The 27523-nt window shown below is 37.0% G+C and overlaps 1 pseudogene; it reads right to left on the bottom strand.

Moving 5' to 3' along the window:
• Positions 1-13699: 13699 nt before the first annotated feature.
• On the bottom strand, positions 13700-14506 carry LOC138153118 (PRELI domain containing protein 3B pseudogene; annotated as a pseudogene).
• Between the last annotated feature and the right edge of the window lie 13017 nt (positions 14507-27523).

Consider the following 27523-nt stretch of genomic DNA (forward strand, 5'->3'; position numbering starts at 1 on the left):
CAGGCTGGAGCCAGCATGGTGACTGGAAGTGGGTAGCAGCGGTGGCACGAACTCCTTTTTTTTTTTAACCAGCCAGAATTTCTGCTAAGGACTCCTGCTGAGGACTTCTGGGGACAGGAACTATGGGGGGCAGGACTTGCTGAGAGCAAGCTGCATGAAGGCTGAGCAATTACCGTGAGTGAGGAGAGGAGGATCTTTGCCTGAAGTAGCCTGTTCTGTTTTGAAGGCTTGAGAATATGGGTATTTACTGCATTAACTACATGTGCCAACTCCGTGGCTACTGTGATGGCTTTGTCTTTCTGGTTTTGGGACTCAGTTTTCTGGTATTTGAACAAATGTTCTAGCTATGTCCTCCATGTAGAGAGGCTGTTACATTTTGTAATTAATAACCATATCAGCATATTTATAGTTACCATAGGCATTGTAAATACTGTATTGTTGATACAGACATCAAAATGTTCATCTATAATAGCAGCAATAGCTTAAAACCTTTGATAATTGATATAGCTTGTTCTTTGTGCAAATATACTTTTTCTATCCCTTTCAGCATTAAAATGCTTTTTCTCTATATATGTATCTGTATCTTGAAGGGACAGTGTATTACATTTAAATACTAATGCTCTAAGATAAATTGGTAAGGTGCTATTTTCTGAGATTTCTGCTTCCTTCCAAATCCTAAAAAGCAAACTCCAGTGATGCAAATGGTTTTCCAGGATAATACTTGAAAGTCATTGTAAAACAATATCAATCAGACCTGTCTTCCTTTTTCATTGTTCCTTACCTAGATGCCACCTGTGGAATCTGAAATTGTAGAGAGGAAGAAAAACAATTTTCCTCATAGCCAAAGCATGAAAAGGCAGTGGGAGGAAGCAAGAGAGACACAGGAAAAAGCAAGAGAGCTTTACTTACAAACCTAGATAGCCATGGGACCAGGAAAACAAAAACTGTTAGTGAAAAGTCATTGAGTTAGGAGAGAATGAAGGGCAGAACACTGCCCCAACAGGCAGAGGAGCTGATCCAGGGCGACCTTTGTAAAAGCAATGTCAATTCAGTGATGCAGTGGTTTGGGGATCCGGAAGTTAAGGTGGCAGTAAAACCCAGAAGGAAGCTTGTAACATACAAATATTAAAAGTACAAAAGTGAATGCCCCTATCTTCATCAGGTACAAGATGTATATGTGGTTCTCCAATCTTCCTCTTCCACTTTTGTTTTGTTTCTACATTAAAAGTATATGTATATATGTAATATAGAATGTAATATGTTATATTTGCATTATGTACATTAAATTTTATATACATTTAGAGTGTGTATGTATACATATATATTCAATTCACGAGAGTTCTCTTGTGACAAAGTAAAACAGTTGAGTAAAACTAATAATACAGCAACCCCAGCTGAAAGTATAGGCAACATTTCACATATATATCATGTCTCCTAGTTTTTTTAATTAAAAGAAAATCTCGTTTCTCTTTCTCCCACATGCTGCCCCATTGAAAAAAAGGAAAGAAAAACAAAATTGTCATAACAAGCATGTATAGTCAAGCAAAACAAATTCTCTCAATGGTTGCATATATACACATATATATGTACATACACATATGCATATATTTATATGTGCATAATACATACACATACATTTATATAATATATCTGTATATGTATATATGTGTATGTGTGTTGTATGTGTATATATAATACATACATACATATATCTCCCTATCATCTGTGTGTCAGAAGGTGAATAACATGTTTTATCATTGGTCCTGTGGAATCACAAATAGTCGTATTAATTTTAGTTCTTACAGCTTTTAAAGTTATTTTTACAATGATGCTGTAAATGTATAAATTATCCCTCCGATTCTACTCATTTACTTCATTAGTAGTTTTTTTAAATATTAAAATTATTCATTTTCATAACATTGTTGTGTAGTATAAAAATTTCCTCTGGTTCTGTTTACTTCACTCTGCATCATTTTCTGTCTTTGAAATTATCTATTTCTTCCTTTATTAGAGTACCATTGTAGTCCAACATTCATACAATATGACAATCAGTCATTCCTCAGTAGGTGAATATTCCCTTAGTTTCCAGGTTTTTTTTTTATCACCACAAAAGAGCTCTTGATATTTGTGTATGTATAGGATTTTTTCTCATTTTGTTTCGGATACATACATTTAGACCAACACCTCTTATCTTATACAAAAACGAGCTCCATATGAGTATGTGACCTAAATAAATACCAAAGGTCACATCATAAATAAATTAGTTGTTGTTGTTCAGTTACTTTAGTCATGAACAACTATTTGTGACCCCATTTGGGGTTTTCTTGGCAAAGATACTGGATTGGTTTGCTATTTCCTTCTCCAGCTCATTTTTTTACAGATGAGGAACTGAAGCAAACAGGGTTAAGTGACTTGCCCAAGCTCACCCAACTGGTAAGCGACTGAGGTCAGATTTGTACTCAAGAAGATGAGTCTTTTGGCCTTTTGGCCTGACACTGTATCCACTGTGCCACCTACCTCTGCCCAAACAAATTAGAGAGACATGGAAAAAATTGTCTATTTGATCTATTAATAGTCTAAAAGCGAATGACAATGCAAAGAATAACAAGAATCATTCAAGATAAGTGAAAATTTTTAATTACATAAAATTAAAACATTTTCGCACTCACACACACATACACACTGCCCACACCCATCAAGGACAACAAAAGATGACAGAGAAAAAAAAAACAAACGAAAAACAATGTCCATTCTAGGATCACAGTATATTTGTGCTAAACAAGCCTCAGGCCTCCTGGTCTCTAAACCTCCCTTGACAGAAGCATTTGCTTGATCCTTTCTATCTTAGATGACTTATTTGAACTTGACCTTTTGCCTTCCTAAAGTATGTGTCAGGCCTCATCCTTACATAAATCATACTCCCAGACCTGGTTCTTCCCTTCTTAGCTGTTTTCTGTGGCCCAGTTTGACACTTGGCCAGGCCCACAACCCATATAGCCTAGCATCCAGTTTCTTTTTTGTTTTTTGGAGGGGGGAAGGCAGGGCAATTGAGGTTAAGTGACTTGCCCAAGGTCACATGCCTAGTAAGTGTTAAGTGTCTAAGGCTGGATTTGAACTCAGGTCCTCCTGAGTCCAGGGCTGGTGCTCCATTCACTGTACCACCTAGGTGCCCCCAGCATCCAGTTTCTGATAAAGAAGAACGGTATAAAAAAATCAAAGATGATGTTCATCAGAACAGTAGGAAGTTTTCCTTTTCCTTCTAATTTTAAATAACGTGATCCTATAAAATTAGTCTAACTGATAGCAACATGGTTCAGTGACAGAAGCAAGGAGTTGTCAGTCTTTCACTGTACTCCCTTCTCTGTGACTTAATTCATGACTGGATTATGCCACCATCCACTTTCTCTGTTCCTACTTAAGATTTTGCTGAATGGAGAGTACTTATAGACCGGATCCACTACACATTTCTGTTATCTGATCTCAATTTGTTCGATTAATTTTTGCTCTAAACCTTATTATTGTCTCCTCAAACAACACCCATCACCCCTTCTTCCCATGCCTTCAGTTGAGAACTTTTCCTCCTATTTTATATACTGTACAGGAAAAAAATGAGGATACTTTTTTTGTGAACCCCCTCTTGAAAATTCTCCACCTCAAATCACTAACCTTTTCCATTTGCTATAGTTTCAGAGAAAGAGGCAGTTCTTGCTAAGGCCAACCCATCTACCTTTCTCTAAGATCTCATCCCTTTCTATCTCCTTGAGGAATTTGCTTATACAATCACTTTCTGGTCTCTAAACCATTCTTTAAATCATTTCTGCACAAGTCCTTCCCTACTGGCTTCAAAGATGTGCAAATTGTTGTAGCTGTTGATGTACAGATATCTCCATCCTAAAAACAAAAAACAAAACCTACAACAACAAGAAAACAACAACCTCCGATTTGACTCCTCAAAGGGGGGAAGACATACAAAGACATTGTCCTCAATTTCTTCTCTTTCTTTCTCTCTTTCTCTCTATCTCTTCCCTCTTTTTTGTTATATGATCACTCTTGACTCATTCTCCCAGAGTTATATAGGCTACATCCCTATTCAGGGTTTTAGGGGCACCCCTGAAGGGTTGAAAGATGTCTTTTGCAAATGCTATAGACTTAAGCCCCCATTTTGATTTGATTCTCCCCCACTGTTTACTATCGGGGACCTCTCAGGTCTGTTTAACCATTTAACATCAATTAACATTTACAAAGGGATATTTATTTTGACAACATCAAGAAGTACAAACATTTCCCCCAACACCCTGGGGTCACAGTTCCCTCTGCCACCTTGGTCTCAGAGGAAATTGGGTTCAGACTTAATGAAGTTTCTAGAGACTATATCATTGGTCTCACAAAGTTCATGTCTAAATGTGGCAATACAGCTTGATGTGCCCTTGTCTCAGCTATTACTTGGCTTGGTGGGTTCAAAGGATTGTTCTTTAGGACCTCAAAGCAATATTGGTTGGCTTCAGGTTCTGGCATGGACTACACGCCTGGAATTTTTGGTGGCTCTCTTTATTACCTTCCAAAACTCACAAGGTTGAAGCTTCAATCTTCTTTACCTAAAATGAATGAACCAAAGTCATGTTAAGAGGCTACTTGTAAGCTTCAGATGGTGTGGGCTCGAGGCTCCTCTCTTTGTAGCATTGTCTTTCTTCCCTTAATCAAACCCTATCTGGAAGGAAGAAGTGAGACCAAAGAGAAGGAAGAGGTCTAATCAATTAATGCCTTTTAAATGTACCTCAGTTCCAGTTATTCAGTCAATCAAAGAGATTACTTTTTATTATGTAATCAGCAGACCAGAACCAGTTACAAAACGGCTATGTATGCTTCACAGTCTGGGTGGGTGTTTCATCAGTTAAGGCTTCTGTGCATGATCATAAGGGCTGGGCTCACTGGTCAATCCCTTGTTATGTTAGAAAAATTTCCTCACATCCCTCTTGTCTCTCAGTCTCTTGCATTCTGGCTTCTGATCCTGCCACTCAACTGAAACTGCTCTCTTGAAGGTTACCAGTGACTAAACCCAATGGGTCTCTCTCATCCTTCCTTACCTCCCTGCAATATTTCACACTGTTAGCCATCCAGAGTCCTCTGGTTGGCATGAAAAGTCCTCCACAAATTTCTAGACTACTTTTATATTACTCCCACTCATACCAAATTGGTCTGCTCCTTGTTCCATCTTTAGCCTCCATACCTTCCCACAGGCTGTTCCCCATACCTGGTGGTCTCCTTCTTCAGCTCTGCCTATTGGACTCCTGAGAATCCTTCAACAAGGCTCAACTCAAGTGCCACTTTCCACATGGTCTTTCCCAGTTACCACTATTGCTAGTGCCCTCCTACATGAACTGCTTTTGGATTTTCTTCATATCATATCTTTTTATTTACTTATGAATTATAACCTTCCTCCCCACTTATCACCCCCATAGAAAGCAAGATCTTTAAGACTTTGGGCTGTATCCCTATGTGCCTTGAACCTAGTAGGTGCTTAATAATTGCTGGTTTGGTTGAATTTTTCTGCTGCTCTTTCAGTGTGGTTATGATCTTATTAGATTAAGGTCACAATTGTTCTGCTTTGGACGGCCCAGTCCCCTACTATTTGGGGCACATTTGATACAAAAATACATAAATTAAAAACATTGAGAGGAGTCGACTAGGAGCTAGGTGGAATAAGGAAAACTTTCATGTAGAAAGTGGTGCTTTAGTTGAGCTCTGAAAGAAGCTAGGGATTCTAAGAAGTGAATGTGAGGAGAAAATTCATTCTGTTGGAGAACAAAGGCATGGATATTTGAGATGGAGTGTCTTTTGCATGTGGATTAGTAAAAAAGTAAGTGTGGCTGGAAAGTAATGTCCATCAAAGGGAGTGATGTTCAAAAGGGATGGAAAGCTAGGATGAAGCCAAGTTGGGAGAGCCAAGCAGAGGGATTCATTGTTTCTAGAGGCATTAAGGAGATACTAGAAATTATTGAGTAGTGAAGTGATGTGATCTGCCCTACACTTTATGGAAATCACTGTGGCCACTGAGTGGAGGGTGGGGTGGGGAGAGCTTTGGGGCATGGAGACCAAATAAGACACTATTGCAGTAGTGCAGGCCAAAGGTAATGAAGGCAGGAGCCAGGTAGGGAAGTAGCTGTGAGAGTGTAAAGAAGCAGACAAATCTTAAGAGATGTAGAGGTATGGACAGATCAAAACAAAGGGGTGAAGGTCACAGCTATTTAGTAGAAGATCTGGGACTTGGCCCTTTTTTAATTCCATAAGTTTTTATTTGTTTTATTTTTAACTTGTGGAATAAAACAAACATTTTCATAACACAATATTAAAAAAAGATGATTGCACATGAAACTGCAAATTTCTTGTGTATAACTTATTATTCCTTTTAAATATAGAATAGTTATCAAGTAAATTTCTTTTTTTCCTTTTTTCCTTCCCTCTCTTCTCCTGCCATAGAGATAACTATTAGACACAGATAAGTGTGTGTGTATGTGTGTGTGTGTGTGTAAAATTATGCTATACTTAATTCTCTTTATCAGTTCTTTCTCTGGATGCAGACAGTATCTTTCTTCATATGTCCTTTATAGTTAATTTGGGTATTATAAATAGTCAAAATGATTTGTTTGCTCAAATTTGGTTTTTTTTTTTTTTGGAGGGGGAAAGGTAGGGCAATTGGGATTCAGTGACTTGCCCAAGGTCACACGGCTAGTTTTTGTGTAAAGCGTCTGAGGCTGAAAGTGAACTCAGGTCCTCCTGACTCCAGGGCCGACGATCTACTCTAGGCGCCCCCAAAGTTGTTCTTAAAACAATATCGTAACTGTATACAACATTCTCTTGGTTTTGCTCATTTCACTCTGTTATTTTATGCAAGTCTATGCATGTTTTTTTAAGCTCATCAAACTCATCATTTCTTGTAGCACAGCAATATCCTATCACTATCATACACCAAAACTTGTTCAGCCATTCCCTAGTTGATGGGCATCCCTGGAATTTCCAGTTCTTTGTCACTACAAAGAAAACTGCTACAAATAATTTAGAATATAATATGTTCTCCTTTTTCCCTAATCATTTTGGGAAACAGACCTACTAGTGGTTTTGTTGGGTCAAAGGTTATAGGCAGCTTAATAATTCTTTGGGCATAATTTCAGATTGCTCTCCAAAATGATTAGGACCCTTGTTTTTCTGGTTCTTGAGCCAGTATTTTTTTTCCTATTGGTCAAGTTATTAAGCATTTATTAAGCTCCAACTACATGCCAGGCATTATGCTAAGTGCTGAGTATGCAGAGAAAGGCAGAAAGAGTCTGTACTTTTAAGGACCTCACAGTCTAAAGGGAGACAAAATGGAAACTATGTGAAAAAACAAGATACATGCAGGATAAATCGGAGATAATTACAGAATGAAGTTATCAGCATTAAAAGGGATCAAGAAAGGCCTCTTGCAGAAGGGAGAATTTTAACTGAGACTTGAAGGAAACCAGGGAAGCCAGGAGCCAGAAATGTGGAGAGAGAGTTTTAGGTATGGGGAACAGCCAGTGAAAAGGCCTGGAGTTTGAAGATGGAGTGTCAGGTGGTGTGAACATGATTGTACATCAAGGCTGAGACAGATGTGCTGGCACACCCTGGGGGAAGGGTCAGTGCTAATAGGCACCCTAGAGGGTGCCAGCACACCTGAGCATATGTGGCCCACCCTGAATGCTCATCTATTGGGAAATAGACACACATAGCCATTTTCATTCTTTGTGCAAAAGTTAGACCAGATGATTTCTTGAGGTTCCTTCCGTTTTCTAAGGTAATGTAGACTATGTTATCACAAATGAACATAAACTCTTAAGAAATCCAACTTCTGAGAATGCTAAGTGATTGTTAAGAGTTTCCAATCCTCCTTGACCTCTAAAAAGGCCATAAAGTAGAGAGCCCTTCTGCTTTCCTGGGATCTTAGTGACTTCCTGATCCCAGAATAGTAGTGTGTTGCTGTTTAGAAACAGATGTCATTAAAGATTGAGTATAAAACACCTCCACTGTCAAACGCCTCCAGATACCCTCCCTTTTCTCTGACTGTATCCTTACCAAAGGTCACAGAGTGCCATGTGCCACAGCTGTAGGAATAGAGCAGCTGCTGCCCTCCACTCTTGCCCACACCTTTCCTGTATGAAACAGCTCACCCCAGGGGCTATTCTGTCTTCAAAAGGCCAGAGCAGACCTCTCCTTTCTGGGCCTCTGCTGAGCCATTCTCTGGATGTGAAGAATGAACAACAGGCTTGTCTTGTTGCCTGTTTTCAGTCTTTCATTGTTTCCGAGAAGGCAAGGTGGAGATAGGGGCTAGACACTCCTTTCCTGGGATGCTGATAAGGCAGTGGAAAGAGTTCTCTTTTTCCATTGTCCAAAAGTAGAGCTGGAAGAATGGGGTAGGAGCATAAATGATAACCAGCCAGAATTTTGTTGTTGTTTTTTTTCTAGAAGAAGAAAAAATCACTTAGATTGTCACAACTTTGATCCAGTCTCTTATTTACCTCATGCTTAGACTATTGTAATAGCCTTCTGGTTTCACCTGTGTAGGGAACTGCCAGGGCAGAAATTCCCCTTTTAATGGAGACCAACCTCTCTTCTAAAGTCTTAGAAAGTTAATGGGGACAATGAGATGTCAAATGACTTCCTTAGGTCATCTACCAGACAGTATTTAACAGAGGCAATACTTGAACCCAGATCTGCGTGGTTCCAGTACTGAACCTCCAACCACTAAAGCATACTACTTTTCAGAAAACTTGGCTGTTTTTATTATTTTTCCTCTGAATTAGGACAAGGTGCACTTTTCATGTATTGTCTTAGCAAACACTGAATTTGATAAACAAGCAATAACTCATTTTCTTTCATGGTCCCCTACCTAAGCTAAGAAATGGGCTTGGGAAGGATCTTTGGTGATTCAGGAAGGACTCAGGTTTCTCAGGAAATAGAACTCAGGTCCTCTCAGAGTAATCTGGGGAAGTGAGGTTCAGAAAGACTTGCCCAATGCCTCACAGCTAGCTAGCTAACTAAGGAGTTAGATGTTGGTGAACGCAGTTCAATATCAATTATATTAAATTGTGGAACTTCCTTGAAAGGTTTTTTAGTCATTTGCAGAGACATTATTTAGAGGGGAGAAAAGATCTTATTTGATATAGGTTCCCCTATTTTATTTGGAAATAAGTTTTATTTAATTCTTCTGAGTTGCTTTAAAAAATTAGACATTTGCCACATAATTTGAGGAGAACCTATTCTTCATTGAGGGAGGGGAATACATTGACTCAGCGTGACAGAAAACTCAGCTTAGTTGGTTGGTTGGCCTTATGAGCGATTAATGACCCATTTGGTAGAGGCAATATAGCCTTGCTTTATCTACAAAGACCATGTGAACATTTTCTTTATGTGTAAAACTACATAAACTGGTAGGAATAAATTGTTATCATTATATTTTCCCCTCTTGTTCAGATATATAGCAAAATATAACATGATGTTTTTTATTGTGGGTCACTCATTACTCCACCCCACACCCAAACATCTTAAAGTCACTATTTCAATGACATGAGTACCTCATGTTGATTCTCAAGTTTAAAATCTTTTTGTACCTCTAATGACTATTTTCGTTATTTCGATCAATTTCCACAGTAGTCAGCAACAACATATGTTGTAGTTCTTTTAATGGTTTAGAAAATTGAAGTTCCCTGGTTCAGACATACTATAATAGAATTATGGGTGACTAGATACTTCTATCCTAATTCTTATTCTTGAGCAAAGTGTTGAGTTTGGAATATTGTAAATGGGTACTTGGTCTTAAAGTTCTGTTTGTTCTCAGCACTGGGGTGATTTTATTGTCTTGGTTTGAAGCTATGACACCATCCATGTAAAATTGTATCATTTGACAATAGTAAAACAGAACATTCCAAAAATTATGCACCCCAAAATAGCTCCAGTCATTAGATTTGGAGTTGCAAAAGACTGTTGAGGTCATCTAGTCTAACCTTCCTTCCCCCCTCTTTTTTTTTTAACCAAAGAGGAAACTGAGACCTAGAGAGGAGAAATATTTTTTCCAAGATTATAGTAGCCAAGTGAGGTTTCAGACTCAGATTGTCTGACTCCAAATCAAGTGTTCTTTTCAACACCACACTTTCTGCCAGAAATAATTAATGTGTTGCCGCTAAGAAACTGTTATTGGTTCTTTCTTTAGGTGACTGGGTTTCTTATTAGTTAACATTTTTTTAATTGATTATTTTTGATTGACATTAGAGGCAGCTAGGTGGCACCATAGATAAGGTCCTGATTCTGGAGTCAGAAAGATATGAGTTCAAATTTGACCTCAAGGCATTTCCTAGCTGTGTGACTTTGGGCAAACCATTTGACTTCTGTCTGCCTCAGTTTCTTTAGTTGTAAAATGAGAATAACAATAGCACCTGATTCCCAGAATTGTAAAAATCCAACTAGATATTTGTAAATTGTTTAACATAGCACTTGGCACACATTAAGCATTCAATAAATGTTTGTTTCCTTCCTCCTTGTGTGGTAAAACCTTCAAAACCGAAGGTTACTATTTTAAATATTATAGTAGAATCTTCAAATGACAGAAGAGAGAGTGTCTTATATTTTCCTCCATGGAGAAATCTGGCCATAAAAATAAAAAGGGTAGTTATATTAATTAATATACATATGTATAATTTACATGTACAGGCATACCTCAGAGATATTGCAAGTTTGGTTCCAGACCACCACAATAAAGCAAATATTTCAATAAAGTAATTTTTTTTTGGTTATGCAGGGCATATAAAAGCTATGTTTGCACTATGTTATATTCTATTAATAGTATTATGTCTAAAAAACAATGTGCATACCTTAATTTAAAATACTTTATTGCTAAAAATGCTAACCATCATCTAAATCTTCATCGAGCTGTAATCTTTTCACTGATGAAGGGTCTTGCCTTGATGTTGACAGCTGCTAACTGGTCAGGGTGGTGGTTGCTGAAGGCTGAAGTGGCTGTGGAAATTTCTTAAAATAAGACAATGAAGTTTGCCACATTGATTGACTCTTCCTTTCAGGAAAGATTTTTCTGTAGCTTTCCATGCTATTTGATAGCACTTTACCCACAGCAGAACTTTCACAATTGGAATCAATCCTCTTAAACCCTGCCACTGCTTTAGTAAGTAAATTTATATAATGTTCTTCAATATTGTTGTATCTCAGGGAAGCAGGAGGCCCGAGGAGAGGGAGAGAAATGGGGGAACAGCCTGGCTGGTGAAGTAGTCAGAACACATATACAACGTTTATCAATTAAGTTTGTTGTCTTATATGGGTGTGCTTCATGACATCCAAATATAATTACAATAGAAACATCAAACATCACTGGTCACAGATCACCATAAAAGATATAATAATGAAAAAGTTTGAAATATTTTAAGAATTACCAAAATGTGACATAGAAACACTATGGAAGTGTATGCTGTTGGAAAAAGGGCACTGATAGACTTGCTTGATGCTGGGTTGCCACAAACTTTTAATTTGTAAGAAATCCACAATATCTATGAAGTACAATAAAATGAGGCATGCCTATATATGTATAAACACACACATATATGCTGTACATATGAAAGAATGTGTATATAAACATATGATATATCTATTATGTATGTACACGTGTACAACATATTGTTATAAAATATACATGTATGTGTACATGTGTGTCTATTTTGGACAGGATCTGTGAACTCCCCAGTGAGGAAGGTTGGCACTTGTGCTACAATTTATAATCTTAAAAGAATTATCTGGAAAACTGAGGCTTCCTCAGGGGTCACAGTTAGTTTTTAGAACCCCGGTCTTCCTGACTGTGAAGCTGATTTGCTAGCCAGTATGTCATGATGCCTTTTGCTCATTGATTTATGACAGCAAAATAGTGCACACTTTCATAGTCCTTTGAGGTTTACACATCACTTTCTTCATAGCCTCACTGTGAGGTAAATGGTACAAGTGTTATGACCTCCATTTTATAGATAATGAGACTGAGGCTCAGGAAAGTTAAGTGATTGTTAAGCCATGTATCCACAATGACACTACATTGCCTTTGAAAAATTGGTCCATAAGATTAACATGTTGGGTTGTAGAAGGACCAGGTGCTTCGCTTCTCTCCAGGCTGCACTTTTTTTTTGTTTTGTTTAGAAATATTTTATCCTTAGAGCATTACAATTTTTTCTGAACAAGTACAACTTACAGGAATTATTTATGGACAACTTTTATCAAGTATTAACATGTACTATATTTTGTTTAGCTGAAATATCATTTCAGTTGTAAAAACAATCTCCCGTTACAAAAAATAATCACAAACCTTAATGGATCTGAGAGTTGTTTTTACAAATGTACCAACAAAGTCTCAAGCTAAACAATATTTTAAATAGAAAAAATACTCATTTTTAAATAGTTTGGTAAACTTCTATTTCTGTGACTTATGTACATACACACTAGTTTTTTTCTATAGGAAACCTTTACAATGTAGAAACCTTTACAGAAGTTCCAACTTATGTTAAACATAGTTAAAAGCAAGATCTGTCTTTTAAAATATTCCATATGCAACTTTAGTATCATAGAAATAATTACAAGAATAAGAAAATACTGTTTAGCAGTTAACAATTATCTGCTTTGAAATATTAAACAAAATATAACATGTTCTGGAATAGCTTTTTGGTATTCCAGTTGGTATTCCAGTACCAAAAGTACAGACTTCCCACAAATAAAAGCTTCAGTGCAATTTCCCTAAGTGGTTAGTTGTGGTTAAGTTCCTTCTTTTGGCAGTGGCACCATAGGATTATAAAGAGAGCCAGGTACCTAGGATTTATATTTCAAATCAGACTAGAAATTAAATCAAATGATCCACGGATATGCATTGTAAAAAAAAAAAAATAGACTTGTTTGTGGTCAATTACTGCAATAAAAAGATGTAATTAACTATTTTACAGTTAAATAATTTGACATATCATACTATACAATTATTGACGCATGATTCAGTCACATGGCAATTTTTGCATAAGCTAATTAAGCATTCTATGAAATGCTTAAAGGATGCAGATAGCTAGTTTCAATTTTATGATGCTTTTAAATTCAGGTAATAATTTTATTTTTTATTTTGGTTCCTCTCCAAATTTCAAAGTGAACATCATATGCCCACCATTCAGCATCCTAAATCATATATACTTCTACAAATGCAAAATCAAGATAGATCATATTTGTATCATATCACAAAATTTTGGCAAATCAATACAGTACTCTGTAATATAATGCAATCAGGTTTACACTGGGAGTTATATCAATTTAATGATAGTGTTCACTACAAAAGTATCACTTTAGTACCAATTCAGAATGCCATAGTTTTTCAAAGCCAGTTACTTTTGTACAAATAAAAGACTTGCATTTGGATTTCAAGTAATATACTTTCCTTCTTTCCAAAGAAAGTTATTACAACATGAAAACTGCTTGGGAAATCATGCTAGAAAAGGCAGCTGTGCTTCATTTTGGAACTGGTCCAAAACCAGGTAGAGTCTCATGAATTAAATGCCATAATATTCAACCTTATGGAGATTCAACATGCCAGTTTCTGCTCAAGGTATCCATTTGAAATATCCTTAAATCTTCAAATATTGCATGGTATTTTCAGGTAATGTTAATTCCAGTTGATCCCATGTGCTAGGAAGCCCTGCACCTTCTCTTTTTCCATCAAAAGTTGCAGCCTTTCTCCAAGCTAACTGAATGCCTATCTAATATACAAATATGCTTCTTAAATACCAAATATGAATAAATATGTTACCAGCCTGGAGAGACCCTGGTGGACCTATTAATGTTTCATATAGTCATTATCATTTCTCTACAAATGCTGCTGCAGCCATAGGTGTCCTCACGCTTCCTCTTGTTGAAGCAATCAACTCTTCAATTTCAGCATTTAATTTGTTAATTACCCACTCCATTGCTTCTCGACCTTTATTAGCATTAGATGATATTGTACTTTCCATCAGTCCTTCTAGATAACTGCTAAGCCTCACTCCTTTGACAATGATTATGGCTTCTTGAGTCAAAATGGTCTTTCGTGGTTCTTGAGGATGGGGTTTATATATGTCTCTCATCTACCGAAACCATATTTGTAAATGAAATATTAGTGGATTTAAGCTCCATTGTTTTCTCCATGGGATCAACTACAGAATGTTCCTGAACATATGTTTTGGTTCTTGCCGCACCAATAAGCGATTTTACAATAGAAGGCATTCCCCACTCTGTGCTGAGAAGTCTATGCCTATGCAATTTCCCAGTAGAATCTATATGTCTGTCTGAAACATCAACTCCAACCACACTTGGATTCATAGGATTTGGATATTTCTGCATAGCAGCTGTTGTAACTGTTTCCCATGGGTGGTTGAAAACGTGCTCTGACGTCCAAATCTTTATGATGCCAGCGACCAGCATGATGTCTGGGCGGAGCTAAGGGACACTAGGGGAAAGAAGGGGACACCACCCCACTTCCACTTTCCAGCAACCCCAGGCTGCACTCTTGGCACTCTGGATTCTCTTGACCATGGCATAGAAACCTTCTCACCTTGGAAGTTCACTGTAACCCTCAACTGCATACAGTAGAAATAATTTTCAGCCCTGTTGTCTTTCCCTCTGATTGGCTATGTCTTTCTGGAGCCTCCATTTGAAAGAGGACCTTTCAGGCTAGCTATGTCCTCATTCCTCTTCAGGCTGTACTCATGATTCTCTGGACTTTCCTCTACCATCTAAGTTTTCTGAAGTCAAGGACTATCTTTTTTTCTGCTTATATTTGTATTCCTTAGCATGGTGCTAAGTGTAAAATACTTGTTGACTTGAATGTGGATATAACTACAAAGAATTAGATAATCCCTACTTAGAAGGGCTTACATTTTAATAGGGAAGAAATGTACACATAAAGATACAGAGTGAATATAAAATGAATAAATGCAAATAAATACAAAAAAGTAAAAACAAGGTAGTCTGAGAGTAAGAATATTTACTAGAATTGGAAGTAGTATCAGAAAAGTGTGCTTCATCTGTGTCTTAAAAGGAAAAGGGGGACTTTATGGGGTAAAAAGAAATTCCATTTCAGACATGTGGGACTGCCAATGCAAAGATACAAGGATTAAACATGAGTTGCCATGTGTGAGGAACAGAGAAAAAGCCAGTTTGACTGCATCACAGAGTGTGGGAGAAGAAGTAATGTTCAGTGAGGCTGAAAGATAGTTTGGGACCAGACTGTGAAGTTCTTTAAAAGCTAAACAGGAGTTTATATTTTTTTTTCCTGGAGGCAACAGAAAACCATGAAGGTTGACTGTATAGAGGACTCTTATGATCAAATCTGCACTTAAGGAAAATCACTTTGGTAGCAGTTTGTAGGATGGCCTGGTGTGGTAAGAAACCTGAGGCTGGGAGACCAATTAGGAAGCTGTTGTAATAATATAGGTGAAAGGTGACAGAGGCCTGAACTGTGTGAAAAGACAGAAGGGGTTAGATTGAGATGTTGTAGTGGGAGAAATGGTAAGATTTAGCAATTGATTGGATTTGGACATTGAGAGAAATTGAGAGTCAAGGATAATGCTGAAGTCATGAATCTGAGAGACTGAAAGGAAAGTGGTAGCTTAGGCAGAAGTAGGGATATTTGGAAGAAAGGCAGCTTTGGGACATGTTTAGTTTGAGATGTCTCTGATATATACAGTCTGAAATGTCCAATAATAGGCAGCTAGTGATGCAGGTCTTAAGCTACCAGGGAGAGTAGAGCTGGATATTTACATCATCTGCATGGAGATGCTAGTTAAACCCTTGGGAGCTGATCAGGTTACCGAGAGAGAGTATAGAGGGAGAAGAAAAGAGGGCCTTTGACAATACCTTTGGGAACACTCATAGTTGAGGGCATGATATAAATGATGAACCAGCAAAGGAGATATTGGTCCTTTCCATTATTGCTCATATTATTTTTATAGTCAAGTTTTATTGCTTCCTTTTATTTTTATGACAATAATTTCCAGATATATTAGTCAGCTTTATCTTGTACAAATGGGAAAAAATAAGCAAAACTAGTCAATGTATTGACTTATGATAGAGGATGCAACATTCAACTACCTCTTCAACAAAAGGAGGGAGGCTCATTTCTTCATCTCTTCTCCAGGGCCAAGATTAAAATTATACCAAATTCAACTTCACTTTGTTGTTCTTTTCATTTAAATTATCGCAGTTATTTAATTTCATTTGCATTTCATTGCAATCATTTATTTCATTTAAGTTATTGTGGATATTATTTTTCGGTTCTGTTTATTTCACACTTTGTCAGTTCATATAAGTCTTCCTGTGTTTCTCTGAATTCTTTATATTCATTTTTTCTTATGATAATCTTCACTTATAGTCATATGCCATAATTTGTTTAGCCAGTCCCCAATAGATATATACTTTGATTCTGGCTTTTTTGTTAACACAAAAATAGTCATAATGAATGAATATTTGGTGTATAAATGGATCCTTTGACCTTTCTGCTTTTGTCCCAGGTGTGGCATCTGTGGGTATGAATAATTTTTGCCCTTCATATTTACATTTATTTCAGGCAGCTCTTTAAGAATATAAGTTAAATGGAAGGTATGAACCTGTATTGGCACCAGGAGTTTCCTTTTCTAGAGTTTTCTTGTACTAAGGAATCAAAGGTCTAATTCAGTCCCTATTCCTGTTTACATTTACAAAATTACCACAGTGATAGTGTGATGCTTTGTAAGACAGAGAATAAGAGACAATTCCTGCCAAGTTCATTCCCAGTAAAATCTTCCCTGCAGCGCAAGGTGGGATGGCAATTGTAGCTGTGTTGGTGTTCTCTGTTTCAATTTGTCACAGTGTCTGATGGAAAGTGAGGGAGGTTGGAGGGCACTATTTGCCTATAAAGTATAACCAACTGCCTTGTCTGTCTCTTCCCTGGGTAACTTTAAAAAAATGTTTGAAGTAGCCCACATGAGATGCCAATACTTAAATGATTCAGTTGGGTGCTGTTTCCCATATGATCTCAGTCAATTTAAGAGGTTGCAGTGAATTATATGGAATTAATCCCATGCTGTGGTTGTGTGGGGGGGGGGGGGGTGGAGGAAGCATCAGTTCCTAGAGTTTCACTCACTGGGTTTGTGGTGTCACTGAGTCCTCCTTTGATAGAATTAGGGCTGGATATCTCAGGGCAGTCTGTCTGTTATTGCTCCTGAACTCTGTGTGTGTGTGTGTGTGTGTGTGTGTGCATTCGCCTGCACTCAAGTGCATGTGTGTGTGTGTGGGTGTGGGTGTGTTTGTAGGAGAGAAATAGAGAGGGAGAGAGAGAGACTTGTGCTCCATTAGTATTTGTTGGGGTTTAACATTAAGCCCTCACATTCATTTTATTCAATCCACTAATTGAGGCAGTCCTTTGAAAATGGTCACTTATTTTACATTTATAGGGACTGTGCCATTGAGTTGACTTCTCTTGACTTTTCCCTCAAGTGTTTGTTTTGAAACCTCATTTTATACAGGAAATAGACATAATCACCAATGAATGTAAATTTAATAACAGACACTGGGAGCCATTCCTCACTTGGGGAAAAAATTCCCTTCATGTTACAAAGCCTCCTTATGGGATATCTTATTTCTTATCTGGAGTTAAAAGTCAGGATTAATCCAACTGATTAAGGAAATCTTTCCAAAAGATACCATGCATCCTCTTTAAAATTAAACTCTAGCTAGGACTTCCTTCTCCTTTCTGACTCTAATAGAAATGTTGACAGTAAAAGAAGTTGATGTATTTATTTTAGCTCCCAAATATATTTGACAATTTTAACTCCCAAATACACTTGACAAAATTTCGTGTGGCCTAATTGAAAGGGTTAAAACAAAACAAAACAAACTTATTCATGTATTCAGCAAGCATGTATTAAGTGCTACTATCTGCCAAGCCCAATACTAGGTATTAGGACAAAAATATTCTCAAGAAGCTTACCTTCTGTTGAGTTTTAAAATTCAGGTTTTTAGTTAATGATTAGTGTTCCCAGGCTACCAAGGTACAGAAGAATGTAGCAACCAATAGTTTGGGACTTTTCACTTAGTGATAGTTAGCCCACGATAAAAGCCTCTTCCATCTATATAAGCCAAAAATATGTCTGTATGGGTGCGTATGTACATATAAAGAGATTTAAATTACTCTGTAGATGGTGGAGAGAATGAAACTCTTCGAATAGCATCACTGAAAGTTTCTCACCCATCACTATGGTTTTCTGAAGTATGAGCCTAATGTGGCCCCTTCCCAGACAGTCAGACATGCTGTTAAAAGTAACATCAGGCATGGGAATTATAAAGCTGGGAAGGGACACTCCATAAACAGGGATAAACATCTTGCTTTATGCAAAGCTGTCAGATCCATTTAAGCAGAGACCTGCTCACTCTTTCCCGCTGGGGCCGCTTTTTCCTGTCTGGGAACCACTGGGGCACTGCCCGTCTGTTCCTGAGTGACCATCCCTGAGAGGCTTAGATAAGGCACAAAGTCGCCTTCAATAGACTTAAAATCCCTGACTCTGGGACAAAGTGGGAAAGCTATACTTTTGTTACCACTCTATCGAGGAAAAAAATCCCAAGGAAAACATCCACTGTACAAAGCTGATATTGTCTGCTGAGAAACACTGAGCCTGGACTATTGTCTCCATCTGTATTTATGCAACACAGTGATGCTTTTTTGAGCAGTCCCGCAAAATCAGCAGCCCTACTATTGTGATATTCTGTGTTTACTTGGCTAATGAACTACCATTTTCCTGGGGGGAGGGGGGAGACATAAATAGATAAAACTCTCAAGCAACTTTCTTTAAATAAAAAAAAAAGCTATAGATAGAAGATTGTAAAGTTCATTTCTGAATAGGAACAGCTGCTTAGGGTAGAAGTTTCTGGCCAGATGATAAATGTAGTTTTATCCCCAATCCCTCCAAGAACCCACGCTATACCGTATTAAGGATTTAAAATAAATGAGTAAAAGCCACTAGTCTCATTTGCTTTTCTAACCAACCCATACTCTTCTGTGAAAAAGATACCAGCTATAGGCTGTACGTCTGTCTTGATGGATCAGCATGAGATGTTTTGTAGTTTGCCAGTTAGGAGGGATTATCCCTAGAAGACAGGAGAGACAATTTTGCTTGGTAGATAACTTGAATTTTTGTGCTTTGCTTCAGGTGAAGAAGTATGTGACTTCTAATGGTTATAGGAACCACTGATGGCCTACCATCTTAGGAATTTGTAGGTTCTGTTTTGTGGAGATTGTCAGGTAACCCTTTGCTCAAAGAGTTAGAAGGTAGATGTGGTGAACTTAGTCTTGAAAAAGGTCCATTCTTCCTTTCCAACCCTTACTCATAACTTGCCTACAATTCCTTATGGATATGAAGGTGAGGGGAAGTGAATCAAATGTGTCACACATATGATGGAAGAGAAATAGAAGTTAGAAGAAGGTAGAAATCTTAATTCAGAGCTAGAAAAGGAATTTTAAAAAGCTCAAAATAAGGTGTTTTACACAAATAACACCTCTTTAGACAAATTTTAACATGATAATAACTAGCATTTCTATAGTGCTTTAAGGTTTTCAAAGCACTTTATAAATCTTATCTCATTTTATCCTCACAACAACCCGGATGCTATTATTACCCTCATTTTACAAATGAGAAAAACTATAGCAGATGCAGGTAAAGTGACTTACCCAGTGTTACACAGCTACTGCCTGAGGAATGATTTAAACTCAGGTCTTCCTGACTCAACGTCCAGCATTCTATTCATTGCACCACCTAGCTATAAAATATATCCAACTGCTTGGTCCTTTTCTTCCTTGAGTAACTTAAAAAATGTTTGAAGTGGCTTATATGAGATGCAGTGGTTAAATTATTAATTTGGATTCTGCTTCCCATGTGGTCTCAGCCAATATAAAAGACCACAGTGAATTAGACAGAGGTTAATGACTTACCCAAGGTTACACAACTATTGTCTGAAGAATGATTTGAACTCAGGTTTTCCTAACAGCACTCTATCCACTGTGCCAGCTAGCTGCCTTATCTTGGGAGAAGGTTGGTTCTTCCTTCCCCAATGTCACACCCACAATTTGCCAATAATTACCTCTCAATTTTAAAGTGAGGGGAAGTTAATATTTCACATATGTGATAGCAGAGAGATAGAAGGTAAAAGAAAATTAAAATATTAGTTCAGTGGTAAAAAGATAGTGAAAAATTTAGTTCAAAATAAAGTTTTTTACACAAATAAGACATCGTTAGGTAAATTGCTAACACGAGTAAGACACAGCTAGTAAATAGGAAAGAAAGGACTTAAAAGTAGGTCTTCTGTCTTAGAATTCATTGTTTCTTTCACTACATGTACCCCCTTCATAACTTGTAAGTCAGTCTTCTTGATGTTGTCAACTCTTAATGATAAACTATCACCTCAACTTTGTTGGTAGGTTTTGCCTGTTTTTCTTATTTAAAATGAAGGGATCTAAAAAGATAGAGGCAGATATTGGAAAATAACCTATGCAAAAAAAAAAAACCAAATGAATGAAAGTGACCCCAAAGATTATTTTAGCTTTGAGGTTCAGTTTCTTCCTCAGCCTCACCTTCTCCTAGATCTGCTTACAATGAATACAACTGACTGGATCAGCAATTCCAGTCTAGGGAAAGGTGTCCATTAAACACTCTACATTTTCAGGGAACACCAGAGTAACTCAAGTCTATGACTCAATTTTTCCCCTTCTGTTATTTTAGTCAAGGGTCTGTTTCCCCAGAGTAGCAAAGAACACTCGAAATATCTAAAGAAGAACTGAACACTGATTTCAGAGAATAGAGTAGGAGGGAAAATAAAGCAAGCAAAGCTTGGTGGCAAGGAACCAGTAAAACAGAGGGCTAATGGTGAGTGACAAATCAATAGAAGGAGCCTTGGGGCTGGTTGGTGGAGAAATAAGAGTCTTGGGGTGGGGAAAATGGGAGAGGATAAAGTAAACCACGAATATTATACATGTATATACTCAACTGTCTCTCTCTCTCTCTCTTTCTCTCTCTCTGTATATATGTATATGTATGTATGTCTATGACAGAGAAAGAACTTTCTACCACAGCAAATGCCTAGTTCTTTGGTCTTAGTATTAATTCAAGAGTTCAAACTTTTCAGATGTCTGATTCAAAACTGCAATCAATGAATTTTATTCATTCAGAATTTAATTATTGAGGTCTCATCATGTTCTATATAATCTTTTAGGTACTATGGGGTATATAGATGAGTAATATGCAGTCCTAGCTTTCAAAGAATTTATAGACTAGGTGGAGAACTAAGGTTTGTGTGTGTGTGTGTGTGTGTATAATTACAATATAAAGTATTAAGTATAAAGTCTTATGAGAGAGGTACAAAGTGTATAAGAGTTAAAGGAAGGGCAAATTACTTCAGGCTTTTGGGGAAGCCATCTTGGAAGAAATGGAATTTGAGTCATGCCCTTCAATAGAGTAGAAATGATATTGGGTTTTGAAAGGATGGAAGGAAAAAGACATTTATTAAGTTCCTGCTATGTGCCAGGAAGTTCATTAAGCATTTTAGAATATTATCTCATTTGATCCTCACAACAACCCTAAGAGGCAGGTGCTATTATTGTCCTCTTTTTATAGTTGAGGAGACTCAGGTTGACGAAGTGACTTTCCCAGGGCCACACAACTAGGAGGTGTCAGAGGCTGGATTTGAGCTCATGTATTCTTGACTCAGCACTCTATCCGCTGTACCACCTAGTTGTCTCTTGTTTTGGAGCAAGGTGTCCATTTTAATCCTGATTCTGCTTCTTTCTAACATGTGACATGGGGTAACTCGTTCTTTCTGAGTCTTATTTTTTCTCATCTGTAAACTGAAGTGGTATGATGCTACAATCTCTACAATCCTTTCACTTTTAAATCTTATGATCTTATAAGAACTGGTGATATATTGATGGATATGAACGGGAATAGAAATTGTCCTAGAGTGAGGAAATGGCTAAAGCAAAAGTGGGAAGATGAGGAATCACAAGGCATGTTCAAGGAATGGCAAGTAGTCTAGGTTGGCTGGAGTAAAAGAAAAAGGTGGGAGATAAACTTGGAAAAGTATAATGAAGTTATTTCATAGGGGACTTTACAAGTTAAGTGAGTATTTATTCGTTAGGCAATGGGGAACTATGGAAGGTTTTGGAGCAAGAGAGAAATGTGATTCTTCGCAGTAAATATACTATAATCATAAATTCCAATAGATGCTAAGCTTCCTTCCTTCTGAGTCCAACCCTATCATAAGTAAACTGAACTTTGGGAATTTTAAATGAGGAGTTCTCATTCCTTTTGCCACAAGCTTTCTTTGATTTTTTAAAAACTATTCCTTTTAGGATTTGATTCTTATTAGCATATGTTCATGTAAAAAAAATTTGAAAATACTTGTCATAGTTTCTTTCATATAAATATAGATAAAATGTTTATGAGCTAAGCCAGGTCAACCAAATCCATTTAAGGGGTCCACAAAACACAATCTTTTCTCAGGAGAGCTTTGTAATTTGAACTTAATATTTGTGAAGCAAAGAGGGCACTTCCTCTACTCAAGATTAATAGTCTTTGTTTCACACCTAAAGGAATTTAAGAGGTGACCAGAGGACTCATGCTATTCCACAAAAGAAAAAGTATTTTAACAATATCATCTACAGCAACTCAAAAATCACTACAAAAATAAACTACAAAAATTTTCTTCTGTTTAATTTGTAATTTAATAATTTGATAATGAAATTATTGTATATTTGGGTTGTGTTTCCTACTAATTTTACATTGACTAAAATGGTGCTTGCATATGAATACTAAATTGGCCATGTCTGTGAGGAAATATCAGAAGTAAGAGTCTTGATCACAGTAGTAAGATGTTTCCAGTCTTATTTCATTATATTTTCTTTCCCATCCTCTCTTTGCCAGTTAAACTGGCCTACTAGGTTTTCTCCGAATGTGTCAATCATATTCTTGCCTCTTCACCTTTACATAGATTTTCCTTCAGATCTGGAATGTACTCCATCCTCATCTCCAGCTCACAAAATCCCTGGCTTCCTTCAGAGCACAGGTCAGGTGATCTCTACTATAAGATGTCTTTCCTGAGAACCCCTCCCTCTCTGTTATTAACCTTTTGCATATGCTGCATCCCTCCTTCCTTCCAGAATGGGAGTTCTTTGAGGGTAGGAACCATTTTTTTCCCTTCACATCTCCAGTCCCAACAGAATGTCTCACATGTAATAGATGCTTAATAAATGCTTGTTGGATTGAAATACATTAAATAAAACTGGAAAGGAGATTTTTAAAAGTCAATTATAAAAACCCCTTTTCTACATTTAATACACTGTCAAAAAATAGATTTCAAGGCTTTATTAAAAAGAAAAAAAGACCCTGAAGAAGGAAACGTATATATTGTAAACAGCACTGATGTAAAAATCTGAGGACCTTGGTTCAGATTTTGCCTCTGCTTCCTACTATCAATGTGACCTTGGACCTCCATTTCATTTTTTTAATGTAAAATGAGGGAATTGAGATAGATGGCCTCTGAGTTTCCTTATAGCCATATACATCTGAGTCTATAAAAAAAATCAGAGGACTAGGATTTTGGAAGATTGAATTGAAATATTGACTCTACCATTGACTAGCTGTGTGATCTTGGACAAATCACTTAACTCCTCTGGAACTCATTTTCTTTGATTTTGAAGGTCCTTTCTAGATCTAAAATTTTTTTGTTTTATGACTTGAGGGGACTTCTGTCTACATATTATCTCACTATAATGATATATACTCCCTAGATAATGATATATACTCCCTAGTGGATAAATTTGCTTAAAAAAAAAGAAGCCCAATCTCAATTGACCTTTGTACCAATTTGAGTACCACAAGGCCCCTAAGCCCCAAACTCCCCTCTCTCCTTATCTTGCCATGATACTAACTTAATCTTTTCCTTTACTTAACATTCTCAAGAAAAAGAGTTATTCTCTTAGGTTAAAACACAAAGACAATAACATTTTTCTTCAAAAAATCATTAAAAATAGCCTCCATCTCAAGGAGGCAAAGGAAGGTCTTGGTTTCTTAGTTCTAGCATTTTCTCATTAGCCCAGTAGCATGGATTCATCAAGTAGATTAAAGGAGTTGGCATAAAGAAGGATAAATGAATGCATAAATAAAACATTTATTAAGCATTTACTATGAGCAAGTCCTATACTAAGTGATAGAGATACAAATAGAAAAAGTAAGACTGTCTCTGCTCTCAAGTAGCTCATATTCTAATTAGGGAGGCGACACATTGGAAGGAATTCAACTTCAAGTCATATGGAAAAGTCTCATAGTCCTTGGGGTATAGTGGCAAAACAGATGGCAATGCCTCTTCCTTAATGTCATTTCCATTGATAAAATCCTATCTGTTTCTGATGTCGAGCCATTTGACAGTGCTAAGGACTTTGGAGATAAGACCTTTTTTTTTCCTGGGAAATGAAATACAAATTGTGTAAGTTTAAATGAAGGAGAGACACAGTAGGGACAAGTTCTGGGTAGATGGGAGGGCAGTAAGAGGGGATCAAGTTAGGATGGGGCAGTCTGAGAGAGGAGAGTTGAATCTACACAAGACTTTAAGGGACAATCTTTTTACTTGACACCTCTTTCTAAAGTTGACCGTGCCTTAGCTAGAAGTCATTTAGTTTCTTTCCAATCAATGTATATGTGTATATACAAATACATACATACATATATTTGTGTATATACAAATACATATATGTGTGTGTATTTAATGACTAAATTATTCAGGTTAACTACATAGGAATAACTGTAGATGAATACATATTATTCCTCACATGCCATCTACATTCCAGTCATAATGTCCCATTTGCTGTTCCCTCTCTATGACATTCTACCAATCTTCTCCATGCCCTTGTTCAGGCTGTTTGTCTTGTAAGTCAGTAGTTCTTTGTCACCTTCAACTCTTAGAATCCCTGTTTGTCAAAGGTTAACCACCTTCAAAAGGCCTTTCCTGACTCTTAGTTGTTACTATTCCCTTTCTTCCCCGAATATTACTTTGTGTATGTTTTATTTCATATTTGCTGATCTGCATACATGTTGTTCTCTAGGATTTTGAACTCCCCCAAAAGGAAATTTTGTGCATGGGTTTGCTAGGAACCCCGTTCCCTTTGGACCTACATAGTTTGTGTAATTTCTATAAGTAGCTTAGGTTAACGTCCAGGTTTCCTCAGCTCCAGGGCCAAAAGCTTGTTCTTCTCTCCAAGAGGCTCAGTGCAGGAATTCTTCCTGCTATCCAACTGACTCCAGATGCTTCTACCTCTGGGCCACCAGAGGCATGGCTGAGCCTTTGGTCAACAAATATAGCTAACTGCTCTCTAATTCCAACCCATCTGATTGGATAACTTTTTCAGACCTTGGAAAATTATAACAAAGTGAAAATACTTCTTTACATTTTGTTTGATACTTTACCATCTCATTGTCTCTTACTGAATACTTTATCTTCCTCTCTAATTTTGTCAACTAGGTTGGAAGGAAATTAATTGATCATGGGTCTTCTCGTCAACTCTAAACTCCCCTCTCCAACATATACATGTACATATACATATCTTAGGTGTGGCTGATGGACAATGAGTTGGACCCAAAATTAAGTAAGAAAAAGGCATCAGGCTAGGGGTTTTCTAGCAAATATTTAACAACCAGCTCTCCAGGGGGAAAATATGTGTGCATGATGCTTTTCAATTTAATCTGAATGATTAACATTTTTTCTCTATCATTTTCTTACTTTTAGGAAATCAACAAAACAATAACTCAAGCCCTTATTTGTAGCATTTCTTTGATTTCCAAGATTCAAATAAATGCTCACCCTGAAAACTGAAGTTTGTTCTGGCTCCAGCACACTTCTGGATCAAGTCAGCTTGCCTATGAGACTTTATTAGATTCTTTTCATTTTATTTTCATTCTTTTATTTATTCATTTATTTTCATTCTTTTCATTTTATTAGATTCTTTTCAAACTGCCTATTGGTACAAAAACCTCCAATGTTTAATTCCAGTATTCTACCAGTGATCCTATCATATATGATTTCTAATCACTGAACATCATGTTCTCAGAAAAATAAAACTTGGAGTAAACCAAAGACCAAAGACCAATACCTATTGTGTGTATAACTGGGATTCACCATGTTATGAACTTGTGTGAAATAAACAGTATAAAAATTATTGAAGGTATGTTTCTGGGAAAGGAGTTGGATCAGTTATATGGTGAGAATAAAAGACAACAAATGGATGGCCCAAATGCTACCCTATTATCTTAAAATCACTTAAAGAAGTAGAGAAAGGCTTTTGGTGAATTGAGTAGATTCTTCATTGAAGATTTATGGAGAGATATGTCAAGAATTATACTGAAAGAAAGGGCATGGAATAGAGGATTAGAAGCATAATCTTTAATATAATACTAAAACTGAAAAAATCACAGGTTACTCAAAGTAGCCACATTTTCATTATCACTGACTGTCCTGTAGGTTCCTTATCATGGTTTCAAGCTAAATATTAATCTAGAAAATATCTAGTTTGGTGGAATTTATCTAAGTTGTACTCCTGTAAAGTTAACACCTTCTTCAACTGAATGCATGAAGTGGCTTCCTGGCAATACACATTCCCTATATGTATGTCCCTTCATATATGTTATCCACATATATTTCTGACATGTGCACCCCCTACACGTCATGTTCCCTAAACACTCTTCCCATGGATGGTATATATATATTTATGGAAGAGTGTTTTTAAAGTTTATGAGAATAATATTCGATTGCTATTTTTCTTGTGCTGGCTCATTAAATGCCTCTGCTTTGAATTGACTGTACCCCCTGTCTGACTTGTAAAAGTAAATCCATCGGTGGGGGATCATGAGTTCTGGTTTTAAGTGGTAATGTACTCTTCTTGGAGGGCTACATGTGACAGGGGGACTCCAGAAGCTACTTTTTTGTGACAGGAAAGTCACTCTGGGCTCTCAAAGGTGTAATATAGGCTCTGATAGGTCCTCCCAACCTAGATAATCTTTGAGCATGGCCGCAGCAATGAATTGTGCCTGTTGCCTGGGGATTTAGGGAGTAAAGTGTAGAGATGTTTTTACCAGTAGGTTGACTACCAGGTGATAAATTGTGGCCACTTTTTTGTTTGTTTTTTTCTATAGAAAATCATATCAACTGACTTTTGAGGAAAAGAACTGTGTAGCAAAACATTTAATGTAGCTCTTTTTATGGTGGCAAAGGGTTGGAAACTAAAGGGATGTAATCAATTAGAGAATGGCTGAACAAATTATTGTATATGAATGTAATGAAAGCCTTTTGTGCCATAAAAATGATGAAAGCAACGGTACTGGGAAACCTGGAAAGATTGACGTGAATTGAGGCTAAATGAAGTGGGCGTGAGACATGAGAACAA

This window comes from Petaurus breviceps, unplaced genomic scaffold, assembly GCF_028583685.1.
Source record: "Petaurus breviceps papuanus isolate PSGF00001 unplaced genomic scaffold, PetGlider_PUasm1.0 90977, whole genome shotgun sequence".
NCBI lineage: Eukaryota > Metazoa > Chordata > Mammalia > Diprotodontia > Petauridae > Petaurus > Petaurus breviceps.